Source organism: Sciurus vulgaris, assembly GCF_902686455.1.
Source record: "Sciurus vulgaris genome assembly, chromosome: 14".
Taxonomy (NCBI): domain Eukaryota; kingdom Metazoa; phylum Chordata; class Mammalia; order Rodentia; family Sciuridae; genus Sciurus; species Sciurus vulgaris.
The window spans coordinates 93,372,968-93,388,076 of NC_136475.1; the positions used below are offsets into that span (position 1 = coordinate 93,372,968).

The 15,109-nt window shown below is 44.2% G+C and overlaps 1 protein-coding gene across 9 annotated transcripts in view; it reads left to right on the forward strand.

Moving 5' to 3' along the window:
• Positions 1–7,158: 7,158 nt before the first annotated feature.
• KIDINS220 (kinase D interacting substrate 220) overlaps positions 7,159–15,109 on the forward strand; it is a 97,759-nt gene continuing 89,808 nt past the window's right edge. For all 9 annotated transcript variants that reach the window (XM_079110800.1, XM_079110792.1, XM_079110794.1 and 6 more), the window contains exon 1: positions 7,159–7,323. The gene's annotated coding sequence lies outside the window, so the exon portion shown is untranslated. The remainder of the gene's footprint in view (positions 7,324–15,109) is intronic.

Consider the following 15,109-nt stretch of genomic DNA (forward strand, 5'->3'; position numbering starts at 1 on the left):
AGGTGAGCGTATCACCATTGCCCTTTGGTGGGACTTCCTGTGTGAATGGCTCACCACCAGAACCTGCTGCTGCCGTACTGATCTGTGGGATTTTCTTTTGTCACACGCAACACTCGATGTATTTGTTTGCCTTCTTTTCTCCCTCCCTCCCTTCCTCCCCTCATTCCTTCCTTCCTTCCCAGGGTTTGAATTCACTAGCACTTAACCACTGAGCCACACCCCAAGCCTGTATTCTTTTTTTTTGAGACAGGGTCTCACTAAGTGGCTGAGACTGGCTTTGAACTTGTGATCCTCCTGCCTCAGCCTCCTGAGCTGCTGGGACTACGGGTGTGCACCGCCACCTGGCACAACACATTCTTGATGATTTCAGTGTCCTTATATAAGAGCCTTCCATTCTGGCCTCTCAGTTTCCTGACCTACTGTCCTCTGATGGTTTTGTCCCCGTTCCTACATGGGCTACCAGTAGCCTGCTTTAGACCAAGCTGTTACCAGCAGTCTCATTTTAAGCACTCCCTTCTGAACCATGTTCTCCTTTCCATCTCCCTTCCTCTGGTATATAGCCTCCATTGACTCCTCGACACCAACACACTTCCATTCCTTAGATCTTGGCTTGTGTTCTTACCTGCCGAGACCCCAGTGTGGAGTTCTAACTGTCCGTGGCACATTCCCTCAACAACTTTTCCCGTTTCCCTTTGTAAGATTCATCCTGCAAAGCTGAACAACTTTTAAATCCAGTGGCTTCCTCCACCGCACCTGCCCCTGGGTTCCTGGTGGTTTTGCTGACTAGTTTCACCTTGGCATTGTCTAACTTGGTCAGGCAGTTCTCCATCTCACTTACTCTGCTCTCCTTTATAAGACTTTGAGATTTTATATATATATATATATATATATATATATATATATATGTAGATGGACACAATACCTTTATTTTTATGTGGTGCTGAGGGTTGGACCCAATGCCTCACACGTGCTAGGCTAGTGCTCTATCATTGAGCTACAACCCCAGCCCCTTAAAGACTTTTGATGCCTTCTCTGCTCTGGTCCCAACTCCAGCACGTCCTCCCCATCTGGTCACAACAGAGTGACTTTTCCCATTTTGCTGAGTGGATATGAGAGAACCTCTGCACGTTCCCATAGCAACCACATCTTCCAACCTGCAAGTGTCTCCACCCCTAACTTTGCTCCCCTTCTTCCATTACTGATGATTATCAGTAATGATTATCAGTAGCCAAATCTGGCTTGGGGGGAGGGCCTAAAATTGGTGAGATTCCAGAAAAAAAGTGACAATATTGGGTAAAAAAGCAAATATTTAAGATAGAAAAAGAAAACATAGTACAAGTTTTTAAAATCTGACCAATACTATAAATAAAGTCTAGAAATTTTTTGATTTATGTATTTAGATTTTTATTATCTATGATCTGATATTTTAAAATAATTATTTGGTATATTTTTTCTCAAATTAAATGTTTTAGACTATACGCTCTGCATTTTCAAATGCCATTGGTTTTGTAATCAGACACATAATTCAGACTTTCCACTAGCATGCTTGATTGAAATTTGTCTTTTAGTTTTGATTATTAGGATGCATAAAATATTCAAGATATACTCACTGTAGTACTAAAATCACATGAATTCTGATGAATTTTATATTGTATGATTCATCCAAAAATATGGGCATTGGAATTACACTGAATCATTGATATCTTTATATCTATTTACATTATATATGTATACACGTACATATAAAGATATAATAAAATGAAACTAAATTTTAATTTTTTTTTTTTTTTTTCAGGGCTGAGGACCGAACTCAGGGCCTTGAGTGTGCTAGGCAAGCACTCTGCCGCTGAGCTAAATCCCCAACCCCTCTAAATTTTAGGTGAAGATATGGGATAGGTGAAATTTCGAAACATCCAACTAGCAGATCTGAATTTTACATCTATCTGTCTTGTACTGGGAGATTGAACCAAGGCGTGCTGTATCACTGAAGTACATCCCCAGTCCATTTAAATAACACTTTTTATTCTGAGGCCAGGTCTCACTAAGTTGTCCAAGCTGGCCTAGAACTTGGGATCCTCCTGCCTCAATCTTTAGAGTAGTTGGGATTATAGGCATGCACCAACACAATTGGCTGAAATTTACAAACACACAGTAAAATTAAACATTAACATGTCTCATAGAATTAAAGGGGCTAGAAATATTAGCTAGTGAATCTAATGTAATATTAACTACCTCTTTGTGTTCCAGCTCTTATCTCCTCTTATGGGAATCTGCTTGTGAATGAAGTTTGGCTCTGGAGACTAACAGAATTGCCGGCTTTGCTTGGATGAGACGTGAAGACACTGGAAATGCGTAGTGACTCTGGTTTTCAAGAAGGGAAGGAAGGCACTGGACGTTGCTAAGTTGGCCTTGCCCTAAACAATACTTCAGTTGTCAGCCTTTCCACCGATGGCGTTGGATGTGAACCTCCAGTCGTTTCTGACCACATGATGCCCATTTCTATCTTGGTGCACATAATTCCCCTGACCCTAGCTTGTCGTATTTCTCACCAGTCACTCGCTTATGAATTACTTTCTGCACCCCTCTTGGGTTCTGGGAACTGGAACTGAAACTGAACTGGAACTGAAACTGAAACCACTGAGCCACATCCACAGCTCTTTTGATGTTTATCGAGACGGGGTCTTGCTGAGTTGCTTAGGGCCTTGGTAAGTTGCTGAGGCTGGCCTCGAACATGCAATCCTGCCTCAGCCTCCTGAGTGCTGGGATTATAGGTGTGCATCCATCATGCCTGCCCTGAACTAGCATTTCTTTGGCTCTTAGCCCATCTCATACTGATAACATCCCCCATTAGCATATCACCTGTCTCCCTAATTGGATTGTACTCTCATAAGGGAAACTCTGGATTTTCAAATTCTATCAGGCAGAATTTGGTGATGAAAAAACCTTGAGAGTTTGAAACACCTGTGGCCAGTCAGTGGGTCGGCACCACGATACGTCTGCCCTGCTTGCTGAGCTTGCTATGGACGGAAACGAGTCTTTTTCATCTGAGCTTAGTTATAAATCTTTCCCATCCAATTCTAACCATCCTGCAACATGCGGTTTTGCATTGGCGTTTCCTCTCTTGCATCTCAGGTCTGCCTTTAACTGTTTAACTGCCTTTAACTTAAGTATTCCTTTTTTTTCTGGGACCATCCCAGAGTTAAGGAAACTTCCTTCCACATATTTTTTTAATGCAGAAGGAATATGCTGATCAAATAGGCCGGAGAGGAGCCTGGCACTAACACCAAGAGAAATGATATCCACAGTTACCACCCAACGCAAAAAATAACGTCCCCATCATCCCTCCGCTTTCCAACAATGATCAATAAAGTTTCTGTTTCAAATCTCTGTTTAAGAAGTCAGAGAACTCAGTGCTGAGAACAGGGAGCTGTCTCTTCTTCAAATTTTTATATTTTTCAAATTCCTTATGATGAATACAATGGCTTTCCAGTCAGAACCGTTTTTAAAGAGATGTATGCAAAAATCTTGAGATTTCTATAGAAAATAAGACACAGTGAAATTGAAGTCATATAAAAACTCTGGACTGCTGAAATCATTCCAATTGCTGATACTGTGGAAGAAGATGAAAGGGTGATTAGATTACAGTTTTGATGGGGAGAGTGGTGAGGAATGGAAAGATAACTCTATTTTTCCTTCTACCCAAAACCACATGACAAATGGAAAAGCCAGACTCTCAAGAGGAAGTCTGCTAGAGGAAAACCTTGGTGATACAATTGCCAGAAAGTTTTAGACAAGGTACATAAACCATGAAAAGACCAAAGAACATGGAGAGAGGCTCCTCTTTGAAATAAAACTAAGGACAAAGCATTTGGTTACATGAGTAACAGTTCTGCCTTTGCAAGTTAGAGCCAGTAAATATGAAAGGAACCAGCAGCATTTGGCATCAGGAAATATTTATTATCAAAATAGACATAATTTACTCAATGTAATTATTATTCAAGGCAAGAGAATGCAGTAGAGTAGGGTCACAAAGCACCTTCATTTTTCCTTGGGGATGGCTTCTGCAAATGCAGTGTCTCCTTACTTCCTGTCCTTGGATGGCATTTTGAGTAGATTTCATAATTTTCATGTCACTTATAGATGATAAAAATGTTACCTAGTAATTTTGGGCTGGGTTTACTGGAGATTGAACTCAGGAGCACTCAACCACTGAGCCCCATCCCCAGCCCTATTTTGTATTTTATGTAGAGCCAGGGTATCACTGAGCTGCTTAGTGCCTCGCTTTTGCTGAGGCTGGCTTTGAACTCGCGACCTCTTATCTTAGCCTCTCCAGCTGCTGGGATTACAGACGTGTGCTATGGTGCCCGGAGTCATCTAGTAATTTTTAATAATCAAAAACTCTCATTTTAGTATTGGCTCATATAATAATAACAAATGTGAACTCAGAGTTTCTTCCCTCCCCAGTTCAGACCTGCAGTGGGGCAGGGGTTGGTGACAAAGGTGTCCTCTGTTCTGGTGATAGCCCTCACCCTGCCAGCCCTGGCATTGGACCCTCCTGTCATACACTGTTAAAATGTGGGCTGAAATTAAGACTGCTTTTCATTGCTTCTTCCCAAGTTGGCACCTGGCCTGCTTTCAAACTTATCCCCTCAAAAGAGCAGCTGGCACGCTGGGTGAGCGCAGAGCTTTTCATTTGGTGGTGGGAGGAGCAAGTCCAGGTAGCAGGCACCAGCCTCTGGGGCTAAGATGGGAATTGGCGAAGGTTTTCACTGAGAATGCCCCAGCGTGGTTCAACAGTGCTGGGCCACCTCAGCTGGAGAACCCACCACTTCCCCTTCTGCTGCCCTACTTACAGTTGCTTTCCAGATTCCCTGAAGGCAGGTGTTTGGCTTGTACTTGTTCCTCCCCACCAGTAAGGCTCGCTCCCGGTGGGCAGAGTTTGACCTACCCACCGTCTGGACCTGCCTAAAGCCCATCTCCTAGGCTTGCTGCGGAATGGCGGTTTCTGTAACTCAGCAATACTGCTGGAGTTAAAGAAATTTGGGCGGCACATGGGCTGGTGGTGCAGGCCTGGAATCCCAGCTATGTGGTAGGTTGAGGTAGGACAATGGCATTGAAGCCAGCCTGGGGAACTTTGTGAGACCCTGTCTCAAAGTAAAAAGGTTGGGGATGTAGCTCAGTGACAGTGTCCCTGGGTTCAAACCTAGTACCATAAATAAATAAATGTAAATAAAAATTAAATATTCACATTTCTTTCCTTGTCCCAGTAAGTATAGAGTCTTAAAAAAAAAAAAAAAAAAAAAAAAAAAAAGTCCATGGAAGGCATGGTGGGTCATTCTTGTAATTCTAGTGACTTGGGAGGCTTGGAAGGAGAATTGGAAGTTCAAAGCCAGCCTCAGCAACTTAGTGAGGCCCTGTTTCAAAAAATAAAAAGGATTGGGGATGTTGCCCAGTGGTTAAATGCCCCTGGGTTCACACTCTGGTATAGAAAAAAAAAAGTCCATAGATGATTCTGATTTATAGTCACCAGTGTGTCAACTTGGCCACTCATGAGAAAAGCCAAGGAGTGTGGCTTCATCAGAAGGTGATATGACCCTCATGAAACAATAAGAGAATACTCCAACAGCATATAATGAAGAGCTAAAATGTATGGCTTCGTCTATGGTGGCTTGCTGAGGCCAGACGCCACTCTCAACTAGGTAAGGGGAGTAGGTGGTGCCCTGGAACCTAAGGATGGAGCAACCTGAGTGGGGGAGAGGTAAACAGGTTAAATGTGTCTCACTGAACACACACGCTGAGTACTCACATTGTCCTTACTGTGGAGTAAGAGCTGAGCACCAAAGGTGGACAGCCTCACTCTGCTTGTGTTGACCAGGAAAGTTCATGAAAAGAGCAGACCCTTAAGCTATCTATGTCTTAGAACCAGAATTCACTGTTGGGATCAGTTGGACCAGGCAAGGAAGAATGTTTGATGGGGCAACACTTTGGAAAAGAATGGAGATGAAAAAGAACTTGGTCCAACGTTCTGAAAATTGGAAATACTGGCCAGCTTGGGGCTGGGTAGGGTGGGAGGGGAATAGGAGACGGAGCAGTGGCAAGGTCTGCAGGGCTAACTCAGAGAGCCTTGCACACAAAAGTACTAACTTGGGAACTAACTTTAAAGAAGTGGAAAGCTGCAAGAACTTTAAAGGAGGTGACCTAGCAAGCTCTTGGAGAAATGGTTAGTAAGGTCACCCATGAACACAGAGTATTTGGGGTGGGGGTAGCCCTGGTGTGTTGCTTCTGGCACCTTTAAATAAATCAGGAGGGGATGAGTGTTTCTAAAGTCAGGGTGGTCCGATTAGACAATATGGGGTCAGTGTGAGGAATGAGCTCAAATTTCCTGTCTTCGGAGTCGGGTAGGGAGCCAGGTCACCCAAGACTGGCCGCGCGGAGGTTCAATTACATTGGTTGGGGAAGGTGATGAGTTCAGTTTTGGGCAGAACTCTAGAGTTGTTCACAAATTTAAGCGAGGTGGAATCTGAGAAGGAGCAGCCAGAAGAATGGTAGGAAAGCTAGAATTAGTACAGCGAAGGGGATATTTGTAGAAGGGAGTCAAGGAGGTGGATGGAAAGCGGTCCACCTTTGGTCACCGGACAGTCAGGACTGCCTTCTGCAGAGGTGGGATGGAGGCCAGACTCCGGGACAACGAGAATGGAAGGGAGGATGGGGCGAGAGTTAGAGGGTCAGGAAGGATGCAGGGGTGGGGGGTGGGGATGAGGGAGGCAGGGCGCTCTGGCAGATCGGCAGCCCTGGCTCTCAGAGAAGGCAGATCTGGCTCCTGGACTCGAGGAGGAATTGAACTGGTCTTCATTTGCAAAGAATGTGCAATGTCACCTGCAGTAATAATTGTTTCTTTCTCTGAAGCGTGACTGTAGGGGCAGATAACTATAAGAGGAACAGAAGCATTTCCGGTGAGAAAATGTTGCTTGGGCAGTTGTCGAAAATACGCGCATTTGGAAAACAGAGCGGGTGCCAGGGCGCGGGGCCGACCCACTAGCCCGCGCACCGGCCTGGGCTCCAGCCGCCCCAGCGCCCCAGCCCCGCCTCCGCTGGGCTCCTCCCGCCGCGTCACCCGGGGGCGTGGCCACCCGAGGCCCCGCCTGGCCTCCCGCCACGTGACCTGTCAGTTCGAGGGCAGACGGAAAATGGCCGCCGGGTGTGGTGACGGCGACGCGTCTCAAGCCGCGGTCTTTCTCTTTCTCGTCCTCTGACACCGCTGGCGGCCCAGCGGACCGGTTCTTCCGAGCTGAGGGCGCTGTCCTCAGGCCAGGTGGTGAGACGGTCAGTGTGGAGGGGGTCTCGAGGCCGGCCAGGCGGAGGGGCGCCCGGGCCGCGGGAGGGGGCGCGCCGCGGAGCGAGGGTGGGGGGCGCCCGGGCCGCGGGGAGGGGGGCGCGCCGCGGAGCGAGGGTGGGGGGGCGCCCGGGCCGCGGGAGGGGGCGCGCCGTGGAGCGAGGGTGGGGGGCGCCCGGGCCGCGGGGAGGGGGCGCGCCGCGGAGCGAGGGTGGGGGGCGCCCGGGCCGCGGGGAAGGCGCGCGCCGCTGGGCTCGGCGCTCGGGTCCTGCTTTCGGGGCGAGTCGCGGCAGGCAGGAAGCGGGAATGGTCGCCAGAGTTGGTGTCCCTGCTGGTCAGTCTTCCAGGGGCTCAGGTGAAAGATGTTAGGAAAACAGTTATTTTTCTTTGAGGAGCAGACGCTGGCACACCCACTCCCTCGAGGATTCCTTTTAGTAGGTGCAGCTAAGGCGGACAGTCTGGGTTTCTTTTCCTAGGCTTCCTGTGCGAGGTGTTACTATTTTCTCCTTTGCTTTATTCTGGGCTCCATTGCTCCATTGTCCTGCCCAGGCTTTTATCAGCCTTGCAAAATACCAGCAAACCATTGATTATCATGCGTCCATGATTTGTCAGCCACCCAATGTCGGTTTTCTTTCTTTCTTTTTCTTTTCTTTCTTTTCTTTTTTTTTTTTTTTATTATTCTTTGAGGTTGTTTTGACATATAGAAAAGATTTAATAAAATGAAAAGTATTTATTAATAACTGGAGCCATCTCTGTTCCCTAGAGGTGCTTGTTAAAATGCAGCTTTTTTACCTTTCAGAGATTACCATTCATTTGACCTGGGGTGTGGCTCAGGAATCACCTCTTGGGGTGATTCTAGTAGGTTAGTCCCTGCCCACATTTTGGCAGCACTGAGAACAGGACATCTACCTGTGCGGGTGTCTGGTGCGAAGTCAGGGTTGATAGACTGCCGCGTCAAAGTGTGTTCTTTGTTCTCTGCTTTTGCCAGTGTGTGCTATTCATCACAATCATTTTGGGGTGCTTGTTAAAATATCAGTTTCTGGGCCTAGCACTGATCTACCAAATGGGAATCTCTGGGGAAGGAGGCAGTGTATAGTATTTGACAAGACTCAGATCTAATTTTAATGTACACCTGTTTGAGAACCCTTTTCTACACCTGTGGTTGATTTCAAAGTCTGTTTTTCCAAAAACTGGGTGGATTTTTCCAACCCAGCCTTTTCTGAGCTGTTCACCTTTAGCACCACACAGCCTCATTCTTCAAGCTGGGGTGGTGAGGAAGCCAGCATAACCATGCAGAAATACCTCTGCTCTTTTTTCATCAATGGCAAAACCAACCTCTAGTCATGTGCATGTGCCATCTAGTCATCTTTGACTCCTTTCTTCTCCATTCGTATGATTTCTTTTTTTTTCCATCCAGAATACCTCTTCTGGATATTTTGGTGGGTCAAGCAGGTCAAATATTGGGGATTTTATATTGTTCACGCTGCTACCTTCTCCATTCCCGCTGCCTGATCCTTCTCCTGTGGGCTCTTTTGGTGGATCTCCGACTGGTTCTAGAGTTCTAATTCTTTGTGTTTTTCCAGTCTGAGTTGCTAAGAGGTTAATTTTTCTAGAATTGCCACTGAGTGTGTCATTCTTCTCTTCCTGCTTTTGCTCAAGAACTGTCATCTTCTCCACTGCATGAGCTACAGTAGTAGAACTATATTATAGAAGGCAAGGGAAAGAAGCCTAAGGAAAAGGAGACTTGGAAGACCACATGAGAAGTCAGGATTGCAGGCACCTTCATGTTCTGCATCTTTCTTGGGGGTCACATTTGTTCTCTTACTGAGGAGGAGTTCGTTTGACTATTCATATCTGTTGAGTTCTCTCTCACAGTGGTCAAGGAAGATATGATCAGGTGACATTTGTACACAATCTTGGAAACTCAGTATGGTCTGAACAGAGTGAAGAGAAGAGTGCTAGGAGGTGATCAAGCAGAGCCTCATATGTTCTGGCAAGGATTTGGGGTTTTCTTTAGAGTCAGAAGACAACTGTTGTGAAGTTTTGAGCACAGAATGGCCACAGGGAGACTTAACACTTTAGGAGGGTCACTTTAGGTTCTGTGTGGCAGTGGTGAGGACTGCCCCCAGGTCTGGGAGTGTTTGTACCAGGACAGGGTCTGGGGATGGCATTTGGGTAAGAGTTGTTGGAGACATGAGAGAAGAGGGACTGGCAGTGTAAGAGACCACATTCAGTAATGTATTAGACCATAACTGGAGGATATGAAATCAGTAAGCCTTGGGTAATGTGGGCACTATTGTTTTGGTAGTTTGTTTGTAATGGGAGAAAAGTTATAGAATGTATCTATTAACTACTTGGCTCTTTAGTGAAAGCATTTGAATGTTTATCTCAGTTTCTTTTGTTGTTGTCAGCCTGCTAAATTTGTTTGCAGTTTCTAAAAATGAGTTTACTACAACATGAACATATTTTTCTAGCATTGCTATTGGTTCTCTCTGCTATTAAAAAAATAATAATGTCAGGCTGGTTACAGTGGCACACACATCTGTTATCCCAGTGACTTGGGAGACTGAGGCAGGAGGATTGCAAGTTCCAGGCCAGCCTGGGCAACTTGGTGAGGCTGTGTCTCAAAATTAAAATAAAAAGTTCTGGTGAATGTAATTCATTACCATAAAAATGATAATGCTAGGACAGTTGTTTTGTTTTTATTCTTGCTAATTGTGCTAGTGAATGTATAACCATATATTCCCATTAGGCATAAAATGCTATGGACAGTCTATTTAAATGGTATCACTCATTGAAGAAAATAAAGTGTTTTCTTTGTGCTAGGTGTTAGATATCTGGTATAGCAAATAAAGAAGATAGTCCTTTCTTTTGTAAACTGTGAGTGGCAGAGACAGCTATTAAACAGAGAAACATGAAATGGCAGCTGTAGAAAAGTGCTGTGAAGGAAACAAAAGGCCTGTGAAGGACAGTAGTTTAGGGAGCTCTACTGGGAAAGTGTGGCTAAGAAATGACAATATTCTATTGTTATGTAAAATCACTAATGTTAGTGATTATATGCAGGTGCCCTGCATATTAGGCACCATTTAATTCCCTTGCGTGTAACTGCAGTGTTTTGAAGATGGGCAGATTTCGAAACTGATGTCAAGAAACTCACCCAGGGTGTTGTAACAGCAGGAGGTCATGTTAGGAGTCCAACCCAGGCAGTTTCAGTCTAGGGTCTGTACTTTACCATAGCACAGTTTCCTTTAAGAAAAAGGCCTTTTGTACTCAGCTTCGGAACAAAGATGCGAAGCTGCGGAGATTTCTTCTTGTGCTAAAATAACTTTTCTTTTTTCTAGTGAAAAAGAATATAGACTTATTTTTAAATTTTTTATTTCTTTTTTGGTACTAGGAATTGAACCCAGGTGCACTTTACCAATGAGCTATATCCCCAACCCTACACACGCACCCCTGTTTTAAACAGCGTCTCTTGATCCTGCCCCATGCTCCCAAGTTGCTGGGATTACAGCTGTGTGCCACCACACCTGGCTGAATGTATGTTTATTATTTCAAGGAAAACAAAAGAAAACAGCACAAAGATGTTTGGAGGCAAAGTGAATCATTCCCTCCTGTCAATTCTACCTGTTAAGATAACCAGTTTTAGCAGCCAGTTTATGTCCTTCTGCATCTTTCCTTGTTCACATTTGCACTGAATATATACATGTAGAAGGGTCTTGTTTATTTGTCAAGCAGAATTGTACTATAGACATACTCTTTAACATGACAATGTATCATGGGTCTTACTACGTATCAACAGATGTGGGTTCAATGTTACCATTTTATTTTGTATTCCAGGTACTTATATATGTACCCACAGCATGATATTTTAAAATTGATTATTTGGTGAAATTTATTATCAGTGACCTTCAGTCAAGGCCACCAGGAGCACACCTATAATTGACCAAAGTTGGTCTTAACTCCTTGCAGTCGAGGAGAATGTACTCCAGACTGAACTGTGGGATGGATATCCCTGTAAGAGGTTAGAAAAGACTGACAGAATTTGATTTTACGTGATTTGGGGAGTAGTTCGAGGAAGCAGGTCTTTGGGTGCTTCAGAAGCAGGGATAATTCTGCAATTGGATATTTTAAATCTTATTTAAAAGGTAAAAAAAAATAATAAAGTAAAGCTGAAGTTGTAATTAATAAAGAAGCAGCAATCATTCATATTAGCCAGGATAGGGAGCTGTTTGGGCATTTTTGTGATTTGGACAATGTTCTTACCTGTCAGATAGGATCCCAGAGTGGTCTTTGTTTTTGTCTTGAGATCATGGTCACAGAGTGACCTTGTCTAATGGCACTGTTCTGTGAAATTGCTTATGTTCACATGAGAACACCAGGGTCTCACTGTGCATGCCAGGCCAGTTTTTTCCCTCATTCTCAGCCCCTAAGAATTAGGCATTGTGCTGGATTATAGGGTGGGCCCTGCCAGGACAGTCCAGAGGGGATGTGGAAAGAGTGAGATGGAAAGTTGGATGTGGTGTGAGAATTCTTCATTTGGGTGTGCTCATAGGTGTGGAAGAGTCCCAGGGGAAGAGCATTGACCTTGCTTGGGGCAAGCAGCCCCTCAGTGAAGGCCTTCAGGGGAAGCTCAGGTCAGAGTCCTGTCCTGGAGGATGTGTAGAAGCTGATCAGGCATCTGTGGAGGATGGGCCTTCTAAGCCAAGGGATGGTGAGAGTGAAGGTCTGGGAGGAAGAGTGTGGGGCAGTGAAGGAACTGCAAGTAGGTTTGTAGGTGTGACTGGGAAGCAGGTTTGGGTAGAGGGTGGGAGGGCTTGGCTGCGGGAGGTGAGGCTGGAATGATAAGATGTGCAGCATATTCATTCCTTCATCATTTTAATCAAGAATTGAATTTATTGAATCTTTTCTCTATTCAGTACAGGGCACAGTATTAGATAGGAATAACATAAGAGAGTCTTTACAATGGTTTTAAAAGGCTCAGAGGGCATGATTTCCTTGAATTACTTGTGAGTAGTAAAGTCATCATCTGATCCACTCTGATTTTAAGAGGTTGAGGCCACACAGTGAATGAATGCTTCATCGAATGCAGGTTGTGAGCTGGATTGAGAAAATTAGGAATTATAAAAATAAAGACAAAGACTCAATTGTGAGTGGAATGGCTGTAACAAATAGTGAGAGTATGGTGTTTGTTTACATAGGTACAAACATCAAAGGGATTCACTGTGAAAGGGCTGCTTCTGGAGGCAAACAGATGAACAGCTTGGTTGGGGCTTATCAATTTATGCCCATCTCCTCTACCTCCAGGCAACTGGGATTTGAAATCAAAGCTTTTGAGCTAGAGAATTCCATGAAAAGCACAAAATTCTCCCTATCAACCGGAGTCAGCTGGAAATGGGCATTCCCCTAGGCTAGGGAAGGGTTCCCAGAAGCTGCATCTCACTGTCCAGACTAATGTAGTTCAAAGCAATGATTTATTTACTGCTAACAACAATAGACCACTCTTGCTTCAGGGTAACAAGTTGGAGCTGGCAGGGATGAGAGGAGGTAGGAGCTAGTTGACTGTGCCCTAATCCATGTGAGAGAGAGCGTCGTAGACATTTTTAGGATGGGTACCTAGATCATGATAGTTTCCTCTTTTCTGGAAACAGTGCCGGTACTATATGAACTCATAACTCCCTCCCGACCTTGTGTCCGTTGTTGACTGGTTTGGGGCTGGCAATTAACTCAGTCTGGGTTCTCAGACTTTCCCACCCACCTTAAAAAAATCTTTTTTTTTTTTTTTTTTTTTTTTTGAGATGGCGTCTTATGTGTTGCCCAGGATGACCTTGAACTCCTCGGCTAAGTAGCTGGGATTGCAGGTGTATGCTATCACATCTGGCAGTCAGATCTTTCTTCCTGGGACTTTGGGTTTGGGAACAAAGCATAACTGCATTCTCTAGTGTTGGAAGCTGTTTGATTTGAGGCTGGATAGCTGTGAGAAGCTGTATTCCCTTTAGTGGAGAAGTGGTCTAGGATGAAAGTAGATGAATCCGATAAAGAAGAGAAGGCTGCTGACATTTAGGTCCAGTGGTACATACTTTTTTCATCATGTGGCTGTGGGAAATAAACCAGCATCCCTGAGGTACATTTATCTGTTTTGTTTATACCATGTTACTTTTGTCCCTTCCATCCTTAGGAGTCTGATGAGTGTAGGTGATAAAGCCCTAAATGGAGGTGCTGAGAGTGGGCCTGAGATCAGCAATTAGGAGATAAACTGGACAGAAAGGTAGCTGTGCCACTGTGGAGAGACAGGTGGATACTTTGGTAGGGTGGATATGAGGGTGGAGTTGTAAATGGAGGGAGCTAACTGAGCAGAAGCAGGCTCAGAATGGGGTGAGGGCAACTCCTGGGGCTTCAGCTTAGCAGGGCTGTAGAGTAGGTAGGGCCAGCATAAAGGGAGAGAAGCCAGATCCTGGACAGCATGCCGAGCTGCTGGTCAGCTTGATTCTATAAGAAATGGACCAAATGAAGGTGTTGGAGACGGTTAAAAAAATCTACTGGCTTCCAGTGATGGAAGTGTCACTCTCTGGACAACTTAGGAAATAAAAGTCCTGAAGAAAATAAAAATGCCAGTCACCATTATTCTGTTTCATTTCTGTATTGGAAAATCTATTTATTTAAATACTGTATATGTATTTATTGAGATACTGTATATGTATTTCTTAATTCTTCTCTTTGTATAGCATAAGCTTTTTTCTTTCGGTTCATTTTTTGGGAAACATTTTTATGACTTTATTATCCATTTGTGTGATGAATTCTCTGAAGTTTTTTGTTCTTATGTGGTATTTATTTTATTTTATTTTTTAAAATATTGGGGATCGAACTCAGGGCCTTGTGCTTGCGAGGCAAGCACTCTACCAGCTGAGCTATCTCCCCAGCCCCTTATGTGGTATTTAAAATCTTTGTCTGTGTTTCTCCTGGTTTCAGCATTGATTCGTAGAAGTGAAATTATTGAACCAAATGACAATTTTTTCAAGAATTTTTTAAAAAGTAAGGTATAATATATAATTTACATTTAATAAAATTCATGCTTGTTAGTGCACAATTTTGAATTTTGATCAGTGAATTATGATTGTGTAACTGCCACCAAAAGTCAAGACACAGAACATGCATCAGCGCCCCAAATTCTCTTGTACCCCTTTATAGTCATCCCATTCCTCTTCTGCAGACCCCAGCAGCCTTGAATCTGTTTTCTGGCCCTATAGTTTTCTTTTCTAGAAGGTCATACATACCTGGAATCACACAATACAATGGCTTCTGCCCTCTGGCCCCCAGGGCTAGACTTCCTTCCCACAGGCAAAACATCTTCACCCCATTGTAGGGTGCTCCAGAGTCACCACTCATCATAGCCTCAACCCACAGTCCATATTCTCGGTTAAGTCTCATCAGTCAGAAAGTCTTAAATCCTGCCATCTAAGTCAGGTGGAAATAAGGCACTAGGTGTAGACTTATCTGGAGACTGCTTAAAATACACTTGGGGGACAGATACTCCCATTCAAGAGTGAAGGAGTTGGAAGCAGTCACTGGTCTCAACTAATTTCATTATCTTAATAGAGCACAAGCTTTTAATTTTTGTGAATTCTGATTTATTAATTTTCCATTTTTATGGACTGTTTTTAGTATATCAAAGGTGACTTTCTTAATCCAGGGTCACTGTTTTAGTCAGCTATTTCGCTGCTGTGACTAAATGACCCAACCAGTACAACTGTAAAGGAGGAAAGGTTTATTTGAGGACTC